Consider the following 26,563-nt stretch of genomic DNA (forward strand, 5'->3'; position numbering starts at 1 on the left):
GTACCAAGCGGCGAAATCAGCGAAATTAAATCGCCAGCGAAAATTAGTTGATTTTAATACAGTAATTGGATTTTCTGGCCTTTTTGTAGTAATACATGTACATGTACATTGACCTGTTGAGCCAATGACGACGCCGAACGCATGGTTGCCTGTGGAGCACATTACATAACTTTACAGTCTCCTAAAATACGTAACCTGTCCGACGGCAAAAGAGGCTGCAGATTTAGTTTTTCTGGGCGTTGACGGGATGTCTGCGACGCGAAAGTTCAGTTCGTGTTATTTGGCTCGCACGTCGAAAAATCAACGCGAGTGACCTGCTGCTCACGTCGAAATTTGGACATTACATAACTTTACAGTCTCCTAAAATACGTATCCTGTCCGACGGCAAAAGAGGCTGCAGATTTAGGTTTTCTGCGCGTCGACGGGATGTCTGTCCTGACGTTTACTGGGACCGGCGCTGACTCTGCCGATCACGGGCGTTCTGGACTCGACGGGATGTCTGTCCTGACGTTTCCTGGGACCGGCTTAGACTCTGCCGATCACGGGCGTTCTGGACTCAACGGGATGTCTGTCCTGACGTTGCCTGGGACCGGCGGACTCTGCCGATCACGGGCGTTCTGGAGTCGACGGGATCTCTCTTCCGACGTTTCCTGTGACCGGCGCTGAATCGCTCGTTCACGCTTATTTTGGAGACGACGGGATCTCTCTTCCAAAGTATGTTTATGCTGACGCATCCTATCACCTATTCGGCGTGTATTCTAATTTAAAGGGGAAGTTAAGGCAAAAATCAAAATTTCACCAGTTGTAGTCTTCGGGGTGCTGAGTCGAATGGTCGTGGTCCGAGGAAGCTGAGACGCTCCCTTCCTACTTGAATCCCAATCGAACTCGCGCACTTCCACCGAAACTGGGTGACTGCGCCCTACGAGATGGGGATTTGTATGCAAAATGTCACTAAAAGCGCCATTTCGTTCTTATAAAAGCACGGATGACCGCGATTGGCCCATATGTTGTAGTCTTTTGGACGCTGAGTCGACTGGTTTTGGTCCGAAAAGGCTGCGATGCAGCGTTCCGCCTTTATTCCCAATCGAACATGGTTGAACAAGCGGTCACGTGCTCCTGCTTACGCCAGTCACCTGGTCACCGTGCCTGCAGGGTACAACTTACTAGACTGTTTGACCTTTTTTGGGTGCAGTCCTGTCACTCGAGTTGAACTCGAGTTGAACCTTGGTGTGAAAGTTCTCACCTGCTGGCGTGGTGACCAGGTGATTTGGGCACCCAGGAGCACGTGACCACTTGTTCAACCATGTTCGATTGGGAATAAAGGAGGAACGCTGCATCGCAGCCTTTTCGGACCAAAACCAGTCGAGTCAGCGTCCAAAAGACTACAACATATGGGCCAATCGCGGTCATCCGTGCTTTTATAAGAACGAAATGGCGCTTTTAGTGACATTTTGCATACAAATCCCCATCTCGTAGGGCGCAGTCACCCAGTTTCGGTGGAAGTGCGCGAGTTCGATTGGGATTCAAGTAGGAAGGGAGCGTCTCAGCTTCCTCGGACCACGACCATTCGACTCAGCACCCCGAAGACTACAACTGGTGAAATTTTGATTTTTGCCTTTACTTCCCCTTTAATTTCCTCCTCGTCTCCCTATTTCTTTCCAAATCTCCCTCTACATCAGGGAGTCGTATACATAATACGACGAATATTGGTACGGTACGGGACAGATACAGGAGCCCGCAAATATTGTGGACAGCTATTATGTACAATCCTGTAGAGCCTTTGTAGTCACAGATACGGGACAGATACGGGACAGATACAAGATAGCTCCAGCCGTGACACAAACAAACAAACAAACAAACACCAAATTAAAGCTGTGTGGACCCTGGCTAGCGCCAGACGTTACTGAAGTAACGTCTTCTGCATAGCTACGGGAATAATTAATTTTCTTCTTCGTTCTGCTGCTGTCAAATTATTATTTTCATTTCCCTCTCAGGTAACCTCCTGGATAGGCTGATGTACAGACATTTTCCAAAGATGGATTGCTTGAAAGTCCTCGACCTCCGCATTCCCAGCATCATGCGCGGACCGGGAAGCGACTTCAAGCCATTCCTTTGTGAATCGTGGTAAGTGAATCATAGCGCAAGGTATCCAGGGCATATCAATGATTTTTACGCTCCCTCCTGAGATATTAATGATACTACTCTTTTTATTACGGGACAGTAAATCCTGTCAAGGCGACCACTCGGATAAGGCGACCACTCGGATAAGGCGACCACTCGGATAAGGCGACCACTCGGATAAGGCGACCACCTGTCCAAGAAGACCACTGCAATCAGGACCAAGGGATGCTATTTCCAGTCAAATGACCCTGGCTAAGGAGACAGACCACTTGGTAGCAGAGACCACGTTTTGAAGGTCTCATGAGCGGTCGTCTTATACAGGTTTCACTGTACTACCGGTAATGGCAAGTAGCCCTTGGCAGGCAATGCGGGAAAATCGGCAGCATGTTGTAGTGTTTCTGGTATGTGTTCTGCACGTTTGGCATGTGGATACAGAAATGGAGCAGATTTCAAGGAAGTGCCTGCCATAAGGTTCCATCAATTTCTCTGCTTTTCGAGCAGAATCTGCAAAATTTTTGACCGCTGAGGTCTCCCGGACAAGCCATCACAACGCATAACATTGCAGACTTCTGTAGAAACAATAGCATAATATATGTGTCAACAAATCGCTGCAAGTTCTGAAAGAATAAAATTGATATTCATTGGTTAAAATTGATAGGAATATCTTGGAGGGGATAGCGAAGAATAAAATCTTGTGGTGACCACTTGCACTGATCTCTCAAGTAGGTAATTTCTACCATTCAATAGGGATGATGGCAAAAGGTGAGAATCTGTTGTTCACAACCGTTGTATTTCTTCGGTGAAATTGGTGATTGAGAAATAATTCTATTGTTTGATTGCGGATGCCTGGCACGAACAGCTGGTTGCACTGAGTAAGAAAATGTTGGAGAATGATTTGTTTTTGTCCTCCTTGCCCTTCTCCAGTCGTTGCTGCCGACATTCTTGATCGTTCATATCCACTCGATACGGTTTGGATGTGACAGGAAAGCACTTTGAGCAGGGATATTTTACAAAAGGGTGAGGTTTTAGGAAGACCGGCTTAGACATGCACGTTCCCGAACAGACTCCGATAGATACACGCTTGAGGCAGCCAGCTCGTTTAACCAGGATATCGGTCATTTCGCTGCGACAGGACTCGTGGTCCAGTCGGTAATCAATGCTGCCACCGTTGCTGCCTTCGGTTCGTGGGTGCTCCGCCAATACCTCTTCCCATTCTGTCTCCAGTGACGCCATTGACTCCTGGTCATCACGTGATGTAGAGCCATGGCCGTCATTGGCTGGCAGGGCTACACAGTACCATGGCAACACGATGGCTAACGAGAGTAGCAGTGACCAGCTGTGGTGAATCAGCATCATCTTTCCTACAGTAACACACACACACACACACACACATACACACACACACACACACACACACACACACACACACACACATGTAACATCATGTACATACACATTACTTCAGCATTTAAATGTACATCAGGTGGAAATAAGTACATGTACGCACACATAAACACATACACAGACGCGTGCACTCACGCACACACACACCGTAGAAAGAGAAAGAAAACAATGATCACGAACTGTGCACCAAAGTAACCATGTACATGTGCAAGTGAAGTCAGCGAGTGCAACAAGCCGCAAAAAAACTGCACAAAAACTGTACAAAAACTGCACAAAAACTGCACAAAAACTGCACAAAAACTGCACAAAAACTGCACAAAAACTGCACAAAAACTGAACAAAACCGCACAAAACTGTACAAAAACTGTACAAAACTGCACAAAAACTGTACAAAACTGCACAAAACCCCCACAAAAACCACACGAAAACTGCACCAGTATGAAAACCGACGTGAAGCCGAGGTTTTTTATAACTGGTGTCCATCTCGATATACATGTACACGAGGTCCCTTTGTTATTATATATTTATACCTCTCCATATTCACCGTGTGTGACCTCCTAATGGCTTGTTCCTCGCCGACAACTACTGCTAATTTCCCTTATCGGTGTACATGTATATGGAGATAGACAGTTGTCTAAAGTCCTCAGGCTGCTTACAGTGCTCAATGTCCAGTGGACAGAGCCAGTAATACAAATATTACACAGCAATGAATCAAACAAGTCTCTTTCCGCTGTCACCCCTTTTCCTCGCGCTATTGAAATGCTGTACCTCCATCACCTTTGCACTCTTCTCTCAACACCCTCCGTGTACATTATATTCTAGTGATTGTTAGTCTTGGTCATATGCTACTGTCTGATGAGTGCTTTCACACGAAACTCGGAGTAACAGCGGAAAGAGACTTGTTTGATTCATTGCTGTGCAATATTTGTATATGGAATTAAATACACCACTAAGGGAGAGCATACCCAAGACTGTATTAGTGTATTATGGAGATATACACACCACTAAGGGAGAGCATGCACAATACTGTATTAAAGTGTATTATGGAGATATATACACCACTAAGGAAGATCTTGCCCAAGACTGTATTAAAGTGTATTATGGAGATATATACACCACTAAGGGAGATCTTGCCCAAGACTGTATTAAAGTGTATTATGGAGTGAGGTATAAAACAGGTTACGTAGTCTTGATAGCACCTATATTATGTACATGTGGCTAGAACCGTGACATCTTCGAAACGCAACCCGACAATCTTCCAAACGTTCAGATTAGGAATGTCTGAGTACTCTCCCTGGTCAGTATTGCGTCTTGTCGCACTCTGGTGATTGTATATGTATATTCTCTGGTTACTTTGGTGGATAGTTGGTCATAACACGTAACAATGTTGTCCTTCCTTTTTTTTTATTTATCCAGGATTACATTGGCTCGCCATCTGAGTCCATAGTTAAAACTGTTCATTAAAATCGATATTTGTTTAGCATCAACCATCACACTATAACTGAGCTCTCCGGCCGAGCTCGACACGTGGTAGTTACAGAACACCATCAGCATCATCAGCTGGTTGGTTGGTATATTTTATTTTACTTCGCCAGAACAAACAGGCATTGCTACCTTCTTGCCTGGACAAGTGGATTGCCCAAGCTCTCACAAAAAGACGAAGAAAGGAAATAGATATTACATGAGAGTGTAAAGCATGCAATCTTATAAGAGAAATAGCTGCTGTATAAGGTGTCCTTGTGACCCGACGAGACCCCAGAGCGCTTGCGGACACCAGCAAGACCAGTCTACCAGTCACTCGTCTCGTCTGGGGTAGTGTTGCCTGATGGCAAGAGAATCTTGGCACTACACGCCAGTGAATTCCGCTGAATTGAGAGGCCAAAATGATGATGGCATCGACAAGTAATATCTTCCTACTAGAATTGATGAAATTTAAGAAGGGGTTTACACTAGTATGAAGATATTTTGCTTGGACAATTCACTTGTCATGGCAATAAAGCAGTCTCTATCTATCTCTCTCTCTCTCTCTCTCTCTCTCTCTCTCTATCTATCTATCTATCTATCTATCTATCTCTATCTCTATCTCCTCTCTCATCATGCATGCTTCACACTCTCATGTAATATTTCTTTCCTTTCTTCGTCTTTTGTGAGAGCCTGGACAATCCACTTGTCCAGGCAAGAAGGTAGAAATGCCTGTTCATTCTGGCAAAGTAAAATAAAATATAACAACCAACCAATATATTGGTATTCTCAGAAGCTGGAACGGACTCCGCCATTTGAAAGTAATTACAACCCGTCCATCTCTCCACACTGCGAAACAGATGTCTGGGAGATGTGGAACATCTACCCAAGAGCGAATGTCCTCGTTTTGGTGTGGTGAATGTGCGCCAAGAGCGAAGTGTGAAGAGGCGGACAGTTTCAAGATACTAGTGTATTGGTGAACCATCAAACGAAGACCTGAACTTTTGATTTTTATTCTAACTAGTGTTGGGAAAATCTAGGTAACTACATGTATATTGCAAAGAAAAGTACAATGCACACAACTTACAATTCAGCTGTTTGTAGAAGTTCTCCCAGCTCTTCCTTTTTCTGATTTTATATCCGCTTCTTGCTGATATGCACACAAACACAACGTGTACCTGAAATGTATCAACTGTAGATTTGTTCACTGTCTGCTGATCTCTGCTTGAAAAATATGTCTGTAGCATTGACAGCAAGAACTTGTGAACTGAGACATCCATACCGTTTTTTTATAGTGGCTGCTAACGATTCAATGAACGAACTCTAGGAAAGGCTTCAACCTTTCAAAACCAGGACGTCGATACCAAATACGCCTGGTATCTATAATTGTTGTACGTAGCCTTGTCACCTGTGCTAAATATGTATCAGAACATCTTAGTAAGTACATGGATAAGACCCTCTTCCATTAGAGCCTTACGACACTCAGTACTAAATACATCAAAAGGCTACTCAAAAGGCTACTCAAAAGGCTACTCAAAAGGCTACTCAAAAGGCTACTCAAAAGGCTACTCAAAAGGCTACTCAAAAGGCTACTCAAAAGGCTACTCAAAAGGCTACTCAAAAGGCTACTCAAAAGGCTACTCAAAAGGCTAATCAAAAGGCTACTCAAAAGGCTACTCAAAAGACTACTCAAAAGGTAACTCAAAAGGCTACTCAAAAGGCTACTCAAAAGGCTACCCAAAAGGCTACCCAAAGGGCTACTCAAAAGGCTACTCAAAAGGCTACTAACTTAAAAGCCTACTAAAAAGCCTACTCAAAAGGCTACTCAAAAGGCTACCCAAAAGGCTACTCAAAAGGCTACTCAAAAGGCTACTCAAAAGGCTACTCAAAAGGCTACTCAAAAGGCTACTCAAAAGGCTACTCAAAAGGCTACTCAAAAGGCTACTTAAAAGGCTACCCAAAAGGTTACCCAAAAGGCTACTCAAAAGGCTACTCAAAAGGCTACTCAAAAGGCTACTCAAAAGGCTACTCAAAAGGCTACTCAAAAGGCTACTCAAAAGGCTACTCAAAAGGCTACTCAAAAGGCTACCCAAAAGGCTACCCAAAAAGCTACCCAAAAGACTACTCAAAAGGCTACTCAAAAGGCTACTCAAAAGGCTACTCAAAAGGCTACACAAAAGGCTACTCAAAAGGCTACTCAAAAGGAATTGGGCCATTTCGTTAACGTGCAAGACTAGTATTAGTATAATATATATATTATGTTGCGATGGGACTTTCCCTGATATGTAGCTGAACAAATATCCTTTGTTCCAAGTAGAGTGTTCGTACAGAAGTGTGTACTTCTAGGAATGTACATTCAATAAGGAGACTGGTTTCGCATGAAAGCTTTCCGGTTTGTCCTCAACTAGACTGTAGGCTGTCAGTGTGAGCTTGGGGAAGTGGAGAGCGATAGCTTGGGGAGGTGGAGAGCGATAGCTTGGGGTAGTGGAGAGCGATAGCTTGGGGAAGTGGAGAGCGATAGCTTGGGGAAGTGGAGAGCGATAGCTTGGGGAAGTGGAGAGCGATAGCTTGGTGAAGTGGAGAGCGATAGCTTGGGGAAGTGGAGAGCGATAACTTGGGGAAGTGGAGAGCGATAGCTTGGGGAAGTGGAGAGCGATAGCTTGGGGAAGTGGAGAGCCATAGCTTGGGGAAGTGGAGAGCGATAGCTTGGGGAAGTGGAGAGCGATAGCTTGGGGAAGTGGAGAGCGATAGCTTGGGGAGGTGGAGAGCGATAGCTTGGGGAAGTGGACAGCGATAGATTGGGGAAGTGGAGAGCGATAGCTTGGGGAAGTGGAGAGCGATAGCTTGGGGAAGTGGAGAGCGATAGCTTGGGGAAGTGGAGAGCGATAGCTTGGGGAAGTGGAGAGCGATAGCTTGGGGAAGTGGAGAGCGATAGCTTGGGGAAGTGGAGAGCGATAGCTTGGGGAAGTGGAGAGCGATAGCTTGGGGAAGTGGAGAGCGATAGCTTGGGGAAGTGGCGAGCGATAGCTTGGGGAAGTGGAGAGCGATAACTTGGGGAAGTGGACAGCGATAGATTGGGGAAATGGAGAGCGATAGCTTGGGGAAGTGGAGAGCGATAGCTTGGGGAAGTGGAGAGCGATAGCTTGGGGAAGTGGAGAGCGATAGCTTGGGGAAGTGGAGAGCGATAGCTTGGGGAAGTGGAGAGCGATAGCTTGGGGAAGTGGAGAGCGATAGCTTGGGGAAGTGGAGAGCGATATGTCCAACATAGGGACCGGCGGCTTCTGCTCGAAGGTGGCAGATTCTGCTCGAAAAGCAGTGAAATTGGCAGAGCCATACAAACCTTATGGCGGCAATTCCTCCAATTCTGCTCAATTTTTTTATCCACATACCAAACATGCATGAAACTTACCAGAAAAAGTACCGAATTCTGCCAATTTTTCTGCCAGCAGAATCCGCCGGACCCTAGTCCAACATCATCTGTACACCAATACTGTGAGGAGTATAATTATTGACGTTTCGGACCAGTCACCCATCATGGTTCTGACGATGGATGACTGGCCCGAAACGTCAATAATGTTTCGACATCATAAAATAATTTTCATCAAAAGAGTGAATAGCCTTAGGCCTGTGGGAATGCCCTATTCAAAATTAAATAAATAATAATGAATAATAACTAAATAGAGCGGTTGTCAGTTGACAAACCCCCTTTTATTTACAATGCAGTTGCGTTATGTCCACCACTTTCTGAACGAGTATAATAAATTATTATTAGGGTGCTTTCCATTCATGTTTTGCGGAGAGTTAATAATAATAATAATAACTTTATTAGGATGACCCAAAGGCTGACCGCCTATCGTGGGGTCCGTCGCATTGAAGGATGATGGTACAAGAGAGTACAGATTGGGAAGGGGGGGGGGGAGGACTACTTTTGTTGGATCCCTAATTTGGCTAACACCGATACCATGACTAAGAATGGTTTGTGTCACTTTCGAGTACTTCAGTAGAATCCCTAGTAAAGCCCTTAACAGGAATTGGTAGTACTAGTAATATTATTTTTTTTAAAGCTCACACTCTCAAACGCTGTGCATTACGGTCTGTAGATGCTGAAATGTTTTATTAATTATTTTTGTTTGTAAACCCAACCGACTATAACATGTATGTCCTACACAGTGCACACTATTGTCTGCACTATTGTAACAGTGTGAACTCTGCAGCAATGGCATAATATTCCTTATTTGGTGTTACTCTCTTTAGGATCACCCTGCCACACAGGCTACATGTCCTGGTCACATTGCATGCAGTAGGCTGGGTATCGGGTGAGCATTTTTGCCAGGCGACAGGGAAAACCCCATTTACTTTCCTTTCTTAGCTTGGCTCTGCTGCTGTTGTACGGTAATAAAAATTTCGTGCGTTATGATTGGCAATTAGAAGACACCTCCCCCCCCCCCCCATGGCACACACACATAGGATACATTGTACATGGACAATGTCATGCAGTTGTAGCTTGGGATTTGTCTTAATTAGCAGTCATGTTCCATTTCCTTTGAAGTCTTCTATTACCTGTACCTACAAGTGGTCATTGGCGCCAGTTGACGGATGGCAGAATTCGGTACTGTATAACACGTCATTTTAGGTGTAACTTAAATTTCGCTAATTTCCGCAGAGAAACCAGGACCTTAAATTTCGGTTGCTTTTCGTTGGGCATTTTCAGAATGTAAATGACAACCATTCTGGAATGGGAATGGATAAGAATCACCTGACCAAACACACGTGCCAGAAAGTATTCTTTCTAGACCAAAGAGTGGTATATTTGATAACATTTAATAACGATAGAAATTTTTACGATACTTCTCCAGACGTTTCGTTGTTCTGAACAACATCGTCAGTGGATAAAGAATGACGATGTTGTTCAGAACAACGAAACGTCTGGAGAAGTACAGTAAAAATTTCTATCGTTATTAAATGTAGAATTACAGATGGAGCGGACTCGCTCCCTTCTATTTACACTGCAACGTTCGAACACATTTTCGTAGTTAAAACAACGTTTCGGCATATAGCCCTCATCAGGTTTGCAATGATGTGCACTCTACAAAGGAGCAGCAAATATACTGTGCTGTGCTGTGTTTGCGCCAAATGTGTCAGCTACAAAGGTGGCGAAAGGGATTGGTGATATATTAATATCCAGATACGATATATTCACAGTAGTGTCCAGCCAGCATTAGTGTTTACTTGCGGCCGCAAGTTGCGGATTTCAACAGCTTCTCGCAGTTTTCTGCTTGCTCTGTCGCCTGCCCTTGCCAGGACTGACACAGCCGAGAACACACTATCCGCAGCAGCTATACTCTCGCCAGAATGTTTGTCGCGCACGTGGTCACCCCATGGCTTATCGAGAGTGCGACGGCGTGCCTCGCCATTGTGCTCCCGAATTCTTGTTTCCAAGGAGCGTTCCGTCTCCCCTACATACGTTTCCCGGCACCATTTGCATTGCAATTCGTAGACTACATTCTTTGTCATACATACTCGTTCGCCTCCAGACTGACAGGTAATGCAAGGCCCTAGTGGACGTCCTCTTCGTCTTTTTTCAGTAATGTTGGGCTCGTTTACGCACTTGGGTGGTAACAGCGCCGAACGGCACAGTTGACGCCTGAGGCTGCCCGAGTGCTCGTATACGACACGTACCGGCAACTTGTATTTCCGTATTGCTTTGTTCACATGGTGGTGTACTTCATCGGACTTGAACGGTAGTTTAAGGAAGGCAGAGCGGGGATTACCGCGTCGTCTACGCCGAGGTTTCCTGGCAGCTTCCCTTGCTTCCGATATGATACTGTCTGGGTAGTTATTTATGCGCAGTTGTTTGTGTATTTTTTGTTCGCTCTCGACTTGCATCATGGGGTTAGACGATAGTCGCTGTGCCCTTAGGAATTGAGATTGAGCGACGGCTAACTTGATGTGGTGAGGAACTGCCGATGAATAATCCACCAGTAGGCCACTACTGCATGCCTTCTGGAACAATTTGAATGACAGCTCTCCGGTTTGCCCAACCGCGATCGTTACGTCCATGTAGTCTATGCAGCCACTGTCACAACTTAATTCATGCGTGAATTTGATACGTTCGTGGCTGGCGTTGAATCTTTCTATGAGCTCCAGAAGGCGCTGCCTACCATGTGTCCATAGGATGATGATATCGTCGATGTATCGTCTGAACAAAATAGGTTGGAAGGGTGAGTCCTGAAGAAGTCGTGTCTCAATGGTGTGCATAAACAGGATGGCAAATGGAGGTGCCAGGTTGTTCCCCATAGCAACCCCATCTAGCTGGTGGTAGATCTGTCTGCCAAATCTGAAGTACATGTAGTTATGACTCAGAACAAACTTCAGTAGTGTCCTGACTTGGGTCACGCTCAGCCCGAGCATATCAACTCTGTTATAGTGCGGGAGCACAATGGCGAGGCACGCCGTCGCACTCTCGATAAGCCATGGGGTGACCACGTGCGCGACAAACATTCTGGCGAGAGTATAGCTGCTGCGGATAGTGTGTTCTCGGCTGTGTCAGTCCTGGCAAGGGCAGGCGACAGAGCAAGCAGAAAACTGCGAGAAGCTGTTGAAATCCGCAACTTGCGGCCGCAAGTAAACACTAATGCTGGCTGGGCACTACTGTGAATATATCGTATCTGGATATTAATATATCACCAATCCCTTTCGCCACCTTTGTAGCTGACACATTTGGCGCAAACACAGCACAGCACAGTATATTTGCTGCTCCTTTGTAGAGTGCACATCATTGCAAACCTGATGAGGGCTATATGCCGAAACGTTGTTTTAACTACGAAAATGTGTTCGAACGTTGCAGTGTAAATAGAAGGGAGCGAGTCCGCTCCATCTGTAATTCTGTATGAAACTGCAGGAGGCCTCACCGCTTCTAATCTGTTATTAAATGTTATCAAATATACCACTCTTTGGTCTAGAAAGAATACTTTTTGATATTACAATGAGAGTGAATAATCAACGGCTTGTCCACCAACTCTTTTACACGTGCCAGAATCAACTAGGAATCACTTGACATAACAATTCCATGATGTCGTTGTGGAACCGCGGCTCTCTTCTCTTTTGCCCGACTCTAGTTTCCTTGAGAGAGTCGAGGTTGTTGTTTGTTTATTTAGAGTGGAAGAACAAACAGGCAAATTCCCCTAATTACATGATATCGACTAAAAAGGAGAATAAAGTATAAAAAGGCCAATGAAGGTAATGATGAGGTAATGATGAGGTAATGATGAGGTAATGATACTGAGTAGAGTGGGTAATGATACTGAGTAGAGTGGGTAATGATACTGAGTAGAGTGGGTAATGATACTGAGTAGAGTGGGTAATGATACTGAGTAGAGTGGGTAATGATACTGAGTAGAGTGGGTAATGATACTGAGTAGAGTGGGTAATGATACTGAGTAGAGTGGGTAATGATACTGAGTAGAGTGGGTAATGATACTGAGTAGAGTGGGTAATGATACTGAGTAGAGTGGGTAATGACACTGAGTAGAGTGGGTAATGATACTGAGTAGAGTGGGTAATGACACTGAGTAGAGTGGGTAATGATACTGAGTAGAGTGGCCAATGAAGGTAATGATACTGAGTAGAGTGGGTAATGATACTGAATAGAGTGGGTAATGATACTGAGTAGAGTGGGTAATGACACTGAGTAGAGTGGGTAATGATACTGAGTAGAGTGGGTAATGATACTGAGTAGAGTGGGTAATGATACTGAGTAGAGTGGGTAATGATACTGAGTAGAGTGGGTAATGATACTGAGTAGAGTGGGTAATGATACTGAGTAGAGTGGGTAATGATACTGAGTAGAGTGGGTAATGATACTGAGTAGAGTGGGTAATGATACTGAGTAGAGTGGGTAATGATACTGAGTAGAGTGGGTAATGATACTGAGTAGAGTGGGTAATGACACTGAGTAGAGTGGGTAATGACACTGAGTAGAGTGGGTAATGATACTGAGTAGAGTGGGTAATGATACTGAGTAGAGTGGGTAATGACACTGAGTAGAGTGGGTAATGATACTGAGTAGAGTGGGTAATGATACTGAGTAGAGTGGGTAATGACACTGAGTAGAGTGGGTAATGAAGGTAATGGCACTGAGTAGAGTGGGTAATGATACTGAGTAGAGTGGGTAATGATACTGAGTAGAGTGGGTAATGATACTGAGTAGAGTGGGTAATGAAGGTAATGACACTGAGTAGAGTGGGTAATGATACTGAGTAGAGTGGGTAATGATACTGAGTAGAGTGGGTAATGATACTGAGTAGAGTGGGTAATGATACTGAGTAGAGTGGGTAATGAAGGTAATGACACTGAGTAGAGTGGGTAATGATACTGAGTAGAGTGGGTAATGATACTGAGTAGAGTGGGTAATGATACTGAGTAGAGTGGGTAATGATACTGAGTAGAGTGGGTAATGATACTGAGTAGAGTGGGTAATGATACTGAGTAGAGTGGGTAATGATACTGAGTAGAGTGGCCAATGAAGGTAATGATACTGAGTAGGAGTGGGTAATGATACTGAATAGAGTGGGTAATGATACTGAGTAGAGTGGGTAATGACACTGAGTAGAGTGGGTAATGATACTGAGTAGAGTGGGTAATGATACTGAGTAGAGTGGGTAATGATACTGAGTAGAGTGGGTAATGATACTGAGTAGAGTGGGTAATGATACTGAGTAGAGTGGGTAATGATACTGAGTAGAGTGGGTAATGATACTGAGTAGAGTGGGTAATGATACTGAGTAGAGTGGGTAATGACACTGAGTAGAGTGGGTAATGACACTGAGTAGAGTGGGTAATGATACTGAGTAGAGTGGGTAATGATACTGAGTAGAGTGGGTAATGACACTGAGTAGAGTGGGTAATGATACTGAGTAGAGTGGGTAATGATACTGAGTAGAGTGGGTAATGACACTGAGTAGAGTGGGTAATGAAGGTAATGACACTGAGTAGAGTGGGTAATGATACTGAGTAGAGTGGGTAATGATACTGAGTAGAGTGGGTAATGATACTGAGTAGAGTGGGTAATGAAGGTAATGACACTGAGTAGAGTGGGTAATGATACTGAGTAGAGTGGGTAATGATACTGAGTAGAGTGGGTAATGATACTGAGTAGAGTGGGTAATGATACTGAGTAGAGTGGGTAATGAAGGTAATGACACTGAGTAGAGTGGGTAATGATACTGAGTAGAGTGGGTAATGATACTGAGTAGAGTGGGTAATGATACTGAGTAGAGTGGGTAATGATACTGAGTAGAGTGGGTAATGATACTGAGTAGAGTGGGTAATGATACTGAGTAGAGTGGGTAATGATACTGAGTAGAGTGGGTAATGACACTGAGTAGAGTGGGTAATGATACTGAGTAGAGTGGGTAATGATACTGAGTAGAGTGGGTAATGAAGGTAATGATACTGAGTAGAGTGGGTAATGAAGGTAATGACACTGAGTAGAGTGGGTAATGACACTGAGTAGAGTGGGTAATGATACTGAGTAGAGTGGGTAATGAAGGTAATGATACTGAGTAGAGTGGGTAATGAAGGTAATGATACTGAGTAGAGTGGATAATGAAGGTAATGATACTGAGTAGAGTGGGTAATGAAGGTAATGATACTGAGTAGAGTGGGTAATGAAGGTAATGATACTGAGTAGAGTGGGTAATGAAGGTAATGATACTGAGTAGAGTGGGTAATGAAGGTAATGATACTGAGTAGAGTGGGTAATGAAGGTAATGATACTGAGTAGAGTGGGTAATGAAGGTAATGACACTGAGTAGAGTGGGTAATGATACTGAGTAGAGTGGGTAATGATACTGAGTAGAGTGGTAATAAAGTATTAAAAGCCAGTTAGGCCAGTAAAGGAAATGATAATACAGCAGGCAGTGGCATTACTGAAAAGCAGCATGTGCTGGGAGGGATCGCATGAATCGGTGGTACTGTGGGATTTTCCTGATGTCGGGCTGGAGCCTGTTCGACAGTGATACACATTGGAATGAGGCAGAATGTGTGCCAGCGGATGTCTTAGTGACTGGAAATTTAAGTGCTCGATTTCCCTGACTACGTGTAGCACGTCTGGAATTAAGAGGACTGAACATATCGGTAAGCAATGTGCTGCATTTACCCTGAAGGCAGCGCTAAGTGTAGCCAAGGAGCTTGTGGCAGTACATAACTTCTAGCGAGTGCAAGCGCAATTGGCAATACAGCGGCCCAGATGGGGATGCAAATGAAGTTTTGAAAACACAGCGGACTGCGCGCTTGATTAGACGCTCTAGGCGCTCGAGCTGATGTAAGGTGAGGCCAGCAGAGACACAGTTGCTAGCATACAGGAAGTCAGGAAGGATCAGGGACTTCAGGTTCGTGATGCGGCACGGGAGGGGCATGCAGCGCCTGTTTCTAAATAGGACAGCTATTTTTCAGGCAGCTCCCTTACAATTGGCGATCTGGTTGACCATGGAGGTCCACTTGAGATCTTGGTCCATGTGGACACCAAGATACTTTGCGGATTCTACTTGTGCCAGTTGAACTCCAGAGCACGTAACGCTGACACGAGGATTCACAGAACGATGGGCAGTAATGAACAAAATCTGGGTTTTACTCTCGTTTAGTACCAGGTTCCTGCTGGCAAGCCATCTGGCCAGGTGCGTAACTGCAGAAGACATACTACGTTCGAGCTGATGTTTGTCCCTGCTGCTAATATAGAGCATGATGTCACTGCAAACTGAACTGTCCACACACCATACTTTTGCACTTCAGCTGCCACACCACGGACATAGAGAACAAACAGCAGAGGACTAAGTACGGAACCCTGGGGCACACCACTGCTGGGCTGGAATACCTTGCTGTGCTGGTTGCCAATGACAACTCTTTGCTGCCGGTCACTTAGGCAGTCTGCCAACCAATTCAGCGCACTTCCACCAACGTCAATACTGAAGAGGTCGCGGATGAGGGTGCCATGTTGAACCTTGTCGAATGCCTTCGACATGTCAACAAAGGCAGCGCAAGTTGAGAGTCCGGAGTCTTTGGCATCGGCAAAGGCCTCCGATGCCATCACAACAGCAGACTCTGTTGAGTGCTGTTTCCGGAACTGACAATCTGGGTAGAGGCTGTGGGTGGTCAAGAATTTAGTGAGTTGCGAATGTACGATGCGCTCAAGAATCTTTGAGATAATAGGCAACAGAGAAACAGGTCTGAAATTGGTGGCCTAAGTAGGGTCGCCGCTCTTGTACACAGGGGTGATATTTGCAAGTTTCATGGATAGTGGAAATCTGCCTTCGGAAAGTGAATTGTTGAAGATGAGAGTTACTGATGAAGGTACTTCTGAGTGCATGATTTAAGGCACTTGAACCTGTTGCTAATTTGTTTGGCTCGTGGCAACCATTATCAATTTTGATTCTGGAATGAGAATGCTCATTCCAGCATGTGAGGTGGAATGATCATTCTCCAAAATGAACCATTCTCAGTCATTCCCATTCTGGAATGGGACCAACCTAACGGACACTTTTGACCAAACAAACAGGCAAGAATGATTCCCAGTGATTCCCATTGTGGAATGTGACCAACCAAACGCAACCTAATTACACCTAAAATGGCACTGGAGTCCACACTGTTTATGAAGGGTAGGCTGGTCACCAAATTCTCCATTACACCTGAAACCTGACAGGTCCGTGATACAGAAATTGTACTACACCTAAATTTTAAAATTTAGGGGTGAAAATTGGCACTGAGAGTCCCGAGTTCGAGTACTAGTACTTCAAAGTACTCTGATCTTCTCAGATCGAATATTGGAGTATTCTTTATCTCCTAAAAATTGCACACCAAGGCCCTTAAAATGACATGGTACAACCCTGATTGAACCGAGTGGCAGCAATTTTTCTTAGGCATATTGGCTGGTGGGTCATTTGGGCGCTCTCTACTCGTGAACAAAATGTTCACCACACAGTCTGCACATCAATATCTGCCGACTGCTGCTCTGAAACTGCAGATTTCTGTGGTAAATGCATGTACCATGACGAGTGCTCTGATTTATTCCAAGTACGATTATTTATGAAAAAACCGAGCGAGTGCTAGTACTCGAGTATTCGGTAAAATTGTTTCACCCCTACTAGAATTACATGCTATACAGTTTTTACGGTATGTTTAATAATGAACGTTCGGAATGGGGATAAAGAAATGAGACATTTATTATATTTTTGTAATCAGGCCTATTTTTAGGGGTCCAAGAAAAGCTTGGGCACTAAATGTTATAGAATAGCGTGTAAGAGATCTTACAAAAGTGACAAAACACTAGTAGTAGTATTAGAGTTTCATCATTCCAAAATCATGATTAAAAGTGTGTTTAGTATCAAGCACACATTGTACCTGTGAGGAACAGCATGAGCCTAAATGAGAGCACGGTCAAAATCTGTGCGAGAGAATTTAAAAGGCATGCCAATGCCTTGGAAAATATGTATCGCACCGCCTGCCAACTCTCAACACAATGATATGTGTAGAACCAGCATCAGCATGTGAATATACTCGCCCGCATGCACACACCAACAGAATCTTGAACCCGCGCACCGTGCGTGCTCACCGCATGCGCACGCACACACCCACACCATGTACCAACTGTATGCGATCGCAAGAGAAGCACGCAAATCTGCAAATGCACTGAATGTGCACCCACAAATGTTCTCTTATAGCAACGATAGCGGACAAGATCTGAATGGGCCAGATCAAGACTGCCGCCAGATACGTCCAACCTGCGAAGCCAAGGGAACACAGACACACACACACATACACATACACACATACACACACGTACAAACACGCACACACGCATACACACACGTACACGCACACACACACACACACAGACACACACACACACACACACACACCATTGTGGGGTGTACGTGCGCACAATACACATCAGTGACTGGTTTGAGATTAATGATCACAACAATTGTCACGTTCTGATGAAGCCTCATCAGCATCATTTCTGTTAGCGGATATTGACACAGCAGTACAATGGCTGGCAGATAACAGCTAATGTGCAACTAAGATTCATGGAGTCAAACAGTGCTGCAAGCTGAGCAGCTCAACGCTGCTGTTCAGCACAGCAACAGGAGCAATGCTTTCTTGCAGCATGTCCATATTACCTGCTGCAAGACTTGAGCTCTTCTAGTTCTGAGTGGCGGGCAAAAATATCCCATGGATGTTGATGTCACCATGATCGCCGTCCTAACTGTTGATTCTACTTTCCATGTCACCATGGTTACGTCATCAGGAGATTTTGTGTCAGACCTAGGTTATCTGTGACAGTATGCCTTGACGGTATTGGCATGCAACATATACTGACAAGACCATTGGAAGAAGCTGCTTACTGCTTAGGTTTCGACTGCTTTCTTTCATAGGGTTGGCACCTGCAGTGGACATTGGTAACATACACAGGCGTTTGTGTTCGTGCATACACGCGTGACCCCCTCCCCAACACACACACATACACACACAAGCAATAGGACACATGTACATACGCAAGGCGCATAGCCGGCAGCACGTCAAGGTTGCTGAAGCATCTTGAAACAAGAGGATGATGTCAATGCACCCCCGTGCAACACGCTGTGCCCTCTCTGCGTACGACTGCCAATAGGAAAAGCCCTCGGATAACCAGTCCACTCCTGGCTGTGGTACCTCATGCATGCACACACACACACACACACACACACACACACACACACACACACACACACACACACACACACACACACACACACACACACACACGACACACAACCTTGCTCAAACATGCACACACACACACAAACAAACACACACATACACACACACTCCTTCCTAAAAACTCCTTTCGTCTCCTACTGCGTGCGGTAGATGGCTCCATTCGCGGGCTTGCAAGGCCTCGCGATGCGTCCAACAGCGGAAAACAGAGTCAGAGTGACGAGACCCAAAGTTCGTCCTGTAATTTGCTCTGTTGACTTTCCGCTGTGGACTTCTACTGGGAACTGTCCCAGGGACGACCCTGGAAGCCCAGAGTAATCCCTGAGAACTGAAAGCTAACAAAAACTAATCAAACAATGAGAGCTACAAAATTCCTAACTGACTCCTGTAGACACACACACACACACACACACACACACACACACACACACACACACACACACACACACACACACCTGTCCAGTCCTGTAGGGCCACTACTACTAGGGTTACGTGGGCCCCGGAGGGGCAGCAGAGAGAGAGAAAGAGCACGCCACCCGATGGCGCTCCAGATGCGAGACTAGTCGGAACCGGGGAGAGCAGATACACATATGCGGGAACTTGTCCCGTTCTCTGGCCGTTGGTCGGTGGCAGTGCGTTAAACAGCGATGGCGGATGCGACCCTGGGTTGAGCGGAAACAACGATTGCAGGTGCCACAGTGAGCATTGCAGCACCTCTGAGCGGTAGTGTCACCGGTGACAACAGCAGCTGGTTCGGTCGGTACTGGGCACGAGGTAGAAGCGGAGCAGCGATGCACAGCCAAGCCTCCGCGGCTCCGGAACCAACGATGACACGGAGGGCACTGACATGCACCTCTCTGCTCCGAAACCGGCTTCTGCCGTTCAGCCGTGCACTTGTGCCTAGCGAGGTCACCCTGACGTGCGAAGTGCCGGGCGCATGTGAAACAAGTCACCGTTGCCGGTACGAGGGGATCCGGGGCGTCCGAGGTGTAAGCCAACCTCCAGTCTGGGCGAGTGTCACAGGCCACTCTGTACCAGTCCGCTTCAAGGTCTCGTGAGCGGAGGTCCTTTACAGCGCAGTCTTTCCACCGCCGACGTGGGTTTTGTGCCGGGCGACGAGATGGCAAGGTGCCGAACAACAACTGTTTGGGCAATCGCAGGTCGTCCATGCGGGCGACATGGCCTAGCCACTCGAGGCGCCAATGCTGAACCTTGGTGACGATGGTTTCAGAGTCACCCCACCACTCAAGCAGCTGGCTGTTGGATATGTGGTCATCCCAGCAATGATGGCGTGTGATACCCAATATCGACCGCACGCATCGCATGTGGAAAACAGACATGCGAAGGAGGTCCTGCTTCAGCGGCGTCCAGCACTCGGACCCATACAGGAGCAGAGACAGGACACAAGCATTAAACACACAGCGTTTAATATGAAGATCTAAGTTCTTGTTCCTGAAAACAGATTGCTGCAGAGCACCACAAGCCCGGGACGACACACTTGCCACCCGAGCGCTGATATCCTGCGAAGATCGGCCGCCACAGTGGATGATACACCCCAGGTACTTGAACTCCGGCACACACTCAATGTCCACACCGGCAAGCTGTATGGGCGCCTGGTCCGCAACCGTGACGCCAGCTCCCGCACCCAAGAACTTGATTTTGGTCCCGCTCACGGTGAGGCTGAACTCCGAAGCGGTCGAGTTGAACATGTCCAAGGCAATCTCAGCACCAGCACGCGATGTTGCAAACAGGGAGGAATCGTCCGCGAACTGTGCCTCTAGGGCGGTGGCAGCGTTGTCAGCCCGGCGTGCCTTGCGATATAGTTGACCCTCACCATAGTGGTAGCTGAACTCGAAACCAACGCCAGGAATACCTCTGACCCTCTGTTGCCACTTGGTGACTACTGCCCACATGAAGATGTTGAAGAGGACAGGAGCCATAGTGCAGCCTTGCCGCAAGCCGTTGGTGAAGCTAAACGAATCCACGTCTGTGCCACTCACGCGCAATACTGCAGACATCTCATGGTGGAAAGACCGGATTACTGCAAGCATGGGGGGAGGGACACCAGCACGGGAGAGCACCTGAAGACGAAGAAACCCTTGGCTGTATGCTCGATGGCCTTCTCGAGCAGCTGACGTACGCTGAACACCATGTCCGTGCAGGATCTGCCTCGCTGAAAGCCGCATTGTGATTCTGGGAGGAAGCTGCTGGCCAGGCCCTGGAGTCTCGTCTGAATGAGACTCGCCAGGACCTTGCCGACAACATCGAGCAGTGCGATGCCACGCCAGTTGTCGCATCGGGTCAGGTCCCCATTCTTCGGAATTGGCACCAGGGTAGCGTCTACCCACTCCTGCGGCACTTGGCCGGCACGCCACACACACACACACACACACACACACACACACACACACACACACACACACACACACACACACACACACCAGTGCACGTCTGCGGGCACACACCCACACACACATCAGCGCATGTAAGCGTGCTCACCCGTAAACGCCCGCGCGTGCACACACACACACACCATGTACCACACACACACACACACACACACACACACACACACACACACACACACACACACACACACACACACACACACACACACACACACACACACACACACACACACACACACACACACACACACACACACACACACACAACACACACACACATCATTGCATTCACTGGCGCGTGCGCGTGCGCACACACGAATACAAACACCAGTGAACGCCCGTGCACACATACACACACGCGCGCAGACATGCACACACAGACAGACAAACGCACACACACACACACACACACACACCAGTGGATGTGCATGTGCACAGGCACACACACACACACACACACACACACACACACACACACACACACACACACACACACCAGTGGACTCTCACAAACACACCAGTGCACGCATGCACCACCCACTCATACATGTGCAGGCAAACAATTAAAATCGGTCCCAGCATACATCCTGAGGAACCAGGCCCTATTTATCAAAAGCCATCTCCCATTTGCAACTCGAAATGCTTATACAGTCGACCTACCCTTATAACAATAACCCCTATAACGATATTACCCTTATAACGATATTACCCTTATAACGATATTTTTCAGTCAAACCATATCACTCCATTGACTTTCGCATACAATGCCTTACCTCTACAAGTATAACAATATTGCTATAACGATACTACCCCTATAACAATATCCAGCAGGGAATATGTAGAGTCCACTGTCAAGGTAGGGCAAGCTTCACTTGATAAGTCGCTGGGACATGACGAAATGCAATGGGAGCACCCGTGCAGTGGACACCTTGCCGTGTAAATAATGGGCATGTACATAATATGTTTTTGACTCTATAAAGAGTGCAAAAAACGAACTAAATTCATAGCATTATGACGTATGGGTAGGAATGAACCAGTTACCCTTATAACAATATTTCTTGGTCGGACGCAAATATCGTTATAAGGGTAGGTCTACTGTACCAAGTGTCCATAAACAAGAGTATGCAATTGTGATCTCTTTTCTATGGGCCAGATGCGCGGCGCGCTGCCTTCATTACATCATTCAGCTGCAGTCCGGGCAGTGGCACTGCGGAAAATCAAACACCGCACTTTCCATCTGGTTTGAAATGAACTTTTGTACGGAACTGGAGTTCACACGCCAACATTTAGAGTTCGCGTAGGCACTGGAAGGAATGGAGTAAAAATGGATGGGCTCGTAGAAGAAATTGTGGATTTGAGTGCATACTTTCAGAGCGTGATGAAGGCAAGTTACGTAATGAAGGCAGCACGTCACGCTCTGATCCATAACCACAGTTGCATACTCTTGTTTTATGCACTCTTGATTATATTGAAGAAACTAAATCTCTTACCTGGCCAGCTATGTTGAGAAAACGATGTAATGTCACTGACAAAAGACAGGCGCACCTGTCATCTTCGCAAGCTTGTGACATTTAGCAGTGACCCTTCATACAGCTGGCGACTGCATTTCACCTTCCTTTTGCCACCACCGCGACTCCTTGTGTCACAACCACTCGCTCACACAGCGCAAACTGTTCATGTCTTGTGCAGCGACTTTCGGAACTGGTCGCCGGGCAGAATGATGCACGAACTATTCTTCTGTCAGCTTGACAGCTTCCCCATGCTTCTGCCAAACTTTCTGGTCGGCGTTCACGAACAACACAGCCATCACGATTCGGTAGCCGTAAACTCTTCACGGTTATCAGCGCAGCACACCAGAAGGTCAAGGAAGGAGATATGCTGCTTGGTATCGATCTATCTTACAACCTTAGAATAGTTAGATCGATACAGGGTGGTTGATTTACGCCCAGAGTCATCATAGCACTCATCAACTCTGCAACAGCCATACCTAGGCTACTGACAGTACTACGATATAAATAATTTTTAATGTAGAATCAGTGGTATAGCCACACTACCATGCACTACAGTACAGGGCTTTTCGATTTTGACAGCATGTTACAAGGCGAGGACGCGTAGTGCTCCTGACTACAACCATAACCCGGTTGGCAGAGTCCCGGTCTTGCGACCATTTGAACCGTATTGGGAAAACCCAGGTTCGGACCCTCGTTACTCTACGACTACGGGTTGGTAGGATTTCTATAATTTTCGTTTTTTGTGTTGTAGAAGTCGTCGTGTTGCCGCCGTAGTTCACGTTGCTGCCGCTGCAGGGATCACGTCTGGAAGGATTTGTGATGTTATTTTCTTGTCTTCCTCTGTAATTAAATTATTTGTAATTTATATTTCTTTTTTCTTTTGTTCTTTTGTAGTCAGGACCACTACGCGTCCTCGCCTTGTAACATGCTGTCAAAATCTTTAAGGGGAAGTTAAGGCAAAAATTAAAATTTCACCAGTTGTAGTCTTCGGGGTGCTGAGTCGAATGGTCTTGGTCCGAGAAAGCTGAGACGCTCCCTTCCTACTTGAATCCCAATCGAACTCGCGCACTTCCACCGAAACTGGGTGACTGCGCCCTACGAGATGGGGATTTGTATGCAAAATGTCACTAAAAGCGCCATTTCGTTCTTATAAAAGCACGGATGACCGCGATTGGCCCATATGTTGTAGTCTTTTGGACGCTGAGTCGACTGGTTTTGGTCCGAAAAGGCTGCGATGCAGCGTTCCTCCTTTATTCCCAATCGAACATGGTTGAACAAGTGGTCACGTGCTCCTGGGTGCCCAAATCACCTGGTCACCACGCCAGCAGGCGACAACTTTCACACCAAGGTTCAACTCGAGTGACAGGACTGCACCCAAAAAAGGTCAAACAGGCTAGTAAGTTGTACCCTGCAGGCACGGTGACCAGGTGACTGGCGTACGCAGGAGCACGTGACCGCTTGTTCAACCAGGTTCGATTGGGAATAAAGGAGGAACGCTGCATCGCAGCCTTTTCGGACCAAAACCAATCGACTCAGCGTCCAAAGGACTATAACATATGGGCCAATCGCGGTCATCCATGCTTTTATAAGAACGAAATGGCGCTTTTAGTGACATTTTGCATACAAATCCCCATCTAGTAGGGCGCAGTCACCCAGTTTCGGTGGAAGTGCGCGAGTTCGATTGGGATTCAAGTAGGAAGGGAGCGTCCCAGCTTTCTCGGACCAAGACCATTCGACTCAGCACCCCGAAGACTACAACTGGTGAAATTTTAATTTTTGTTAACTTCCCCTTTAAACTTCCCCTTTAAAGGGGAAGTATACCCTAAAATCAAATTTCACCAGTTGTAGTCTTCTGGGTGCTGAGTCGAATGGTCTTGGTCCGAGGAAGCTGCGACGCTCCCTTCCTACTTGAATCCCAATCGAACTCGCGCACTTCCACCGAAACTGGGTGACTGCGCCCTACGAGATGGGGATTTGTATGCAAAATGTCACTAAAAGCGCCATTTCGTTCTTATAAAAGCACGGATGACCGCGATTGGCCCATATGTTGTAGTCTTTTGGACGCTGAGTCGACTGGTTTTGGTCCGAAAAGGCTGCGATGCAGCGTTCCTCCTTTATTCCCAATAGAACATGGTTGAACAAGCGGTCACATGCTCCTGGGTGCCCAAATCACCTGGTCACCGCGCCAGCAGGCGACAACTTTCACACCAAGGTTCAACTCGAGTTCAACTCGAGTGACAGGACTGCACCCAAAAAAGGTCAAAAAGGCTAGTAAGTTGTACCCTGCAGGCACGGTGACCAGGTGACTGGTGTACGCAGGAGCACGTGACCGCTTGTTCAACCATGTTCGATTGGGAATGAAGGAGGAACGCTGCATCGCAGCCTTTTCGGACCAAAACCAGTCGACTCAGCGTCCAAAAGACTACAACATATGGGCCAATCGCGGTCATCCGTGCTTTTAAAGAACGAAATGGCGCTTTTAGTGACATTTTGCATACAAATCCCCATCTAGTAGGGCGCAGTCACCCAGTTTCGGTGGAAGTGCGCGAGTTCGATTGGGATACAAGTAGGAAGGGAGCGTCTCAGCTTCCTCGGACCAAGACCATTCGACCCAGCATCCCGAAGACTACAACTGGTGAAAATTTGATTTTAGGGTATACTTCCCCTTTAACTTCCCCTTTAAACTACCAAGCAAGGCTTCTGTATATACAGTACAGGGCTTCTGCGTCAAGGAAGGCACGTGATTAATTTTTGTAGAAAAGGAAAAGACCATCATTGCATATTGATTAAAGGGGAAGTACTAGTATACCCTAAAATCAAAATTTTAACCAGTTGTAGTCTTCGGGGTGCTGAGTCGAATGGTCTTGGTCCGAGGAAGCTGAGACGCTCCCTTCCTCCTTTATTCCCAATCGAACTCGCGCACTTCCACCGAAACTGGGTGACTGCGCCCTACTAGATGGGGATTTGTATGCAAAATGTCACTAAAAGCGCCATTTCGTTCTTATAAAAGCACGGATGACCGCGATTGGCCCATATGTTGTAGTCTTTTGGACACTGAGTCGACTGGTTTTGGTCCGAAAAGGCTGCGATACAGCGTTCCTCCTTTATTCCCAATCGAACATGGTTGAACAAGCGGTCACGTGCTCCTGCGTACACCAGTCACCTGGTCACCGTGCCTGCAGGGTACAACTTACTAGCCTGTTTGACCTTTTTTGGGTGCAGTCCTGTCACTCGAGTTGAACTCGAGTTGAACCTTGTTGTGAAAGTTGTCGCCTGCTGGCGTGGTGACCAGGTGATTTGGGTTCGTGATTTGTAGAAAAGGAAAAGACCATTGCATATTGAACTGAAATGGGAACAGCTGTAGTGTCTGCCAGCCTGCTCGTGTCTGAGGCACTTTGGGCTTACAACAGAAAGTGATACAGGCTGACAGCACTAGCGGGAGGAAAACAAGCTCTTGGGCTTAAACTCTTCACTTCATAATTCCACACAGCAATGAGAAAGAATGATGTGTTTATATAGGCCAGAGGGAGAGAGCAGCTGGGAGCGAGTCCAAAAGATTACTAGGAAGACAACTGTTGAAAGACCTAAGGAAAAGCCATTTGAATGTGTGTGAGCTAGGGCTGAACAATAACATGGATTCGGGGAAGAAAGCTGTTGGATGCCTAGAATCTCGCAAGGGATCAAGAGGGTCAGTGATGGGGAACAGACTATACAGGAATCAATGTAATGTATTAGTACAGCATGAGCGCAATAGGTCATGCGGCCGTACCGGTCTTGCAAGCAGGGCTATCTAGTCCTAAGTGGTTGCGCGTGAGAAGCACTTAGCTAGAATGTTCCTGTAACTACTGGTAGAGACTTGGCTGTGTGATCACTGACAGTCAGGAATACTACACAGCCACGATTAAT

This window comes from Sycon ciliatum, chromosome 12 (genome assembly GCF_964019385.1).
Source record: "Sycon ciliatum chromosome 12, ocSycCili1.1, whole genome shotgun sequence".
NCBI lineage: Eukaryota > Metazoa > Porifera > Calcarea > Leucosolenida > Sycettidae > Sycon > Sycon ciliatum.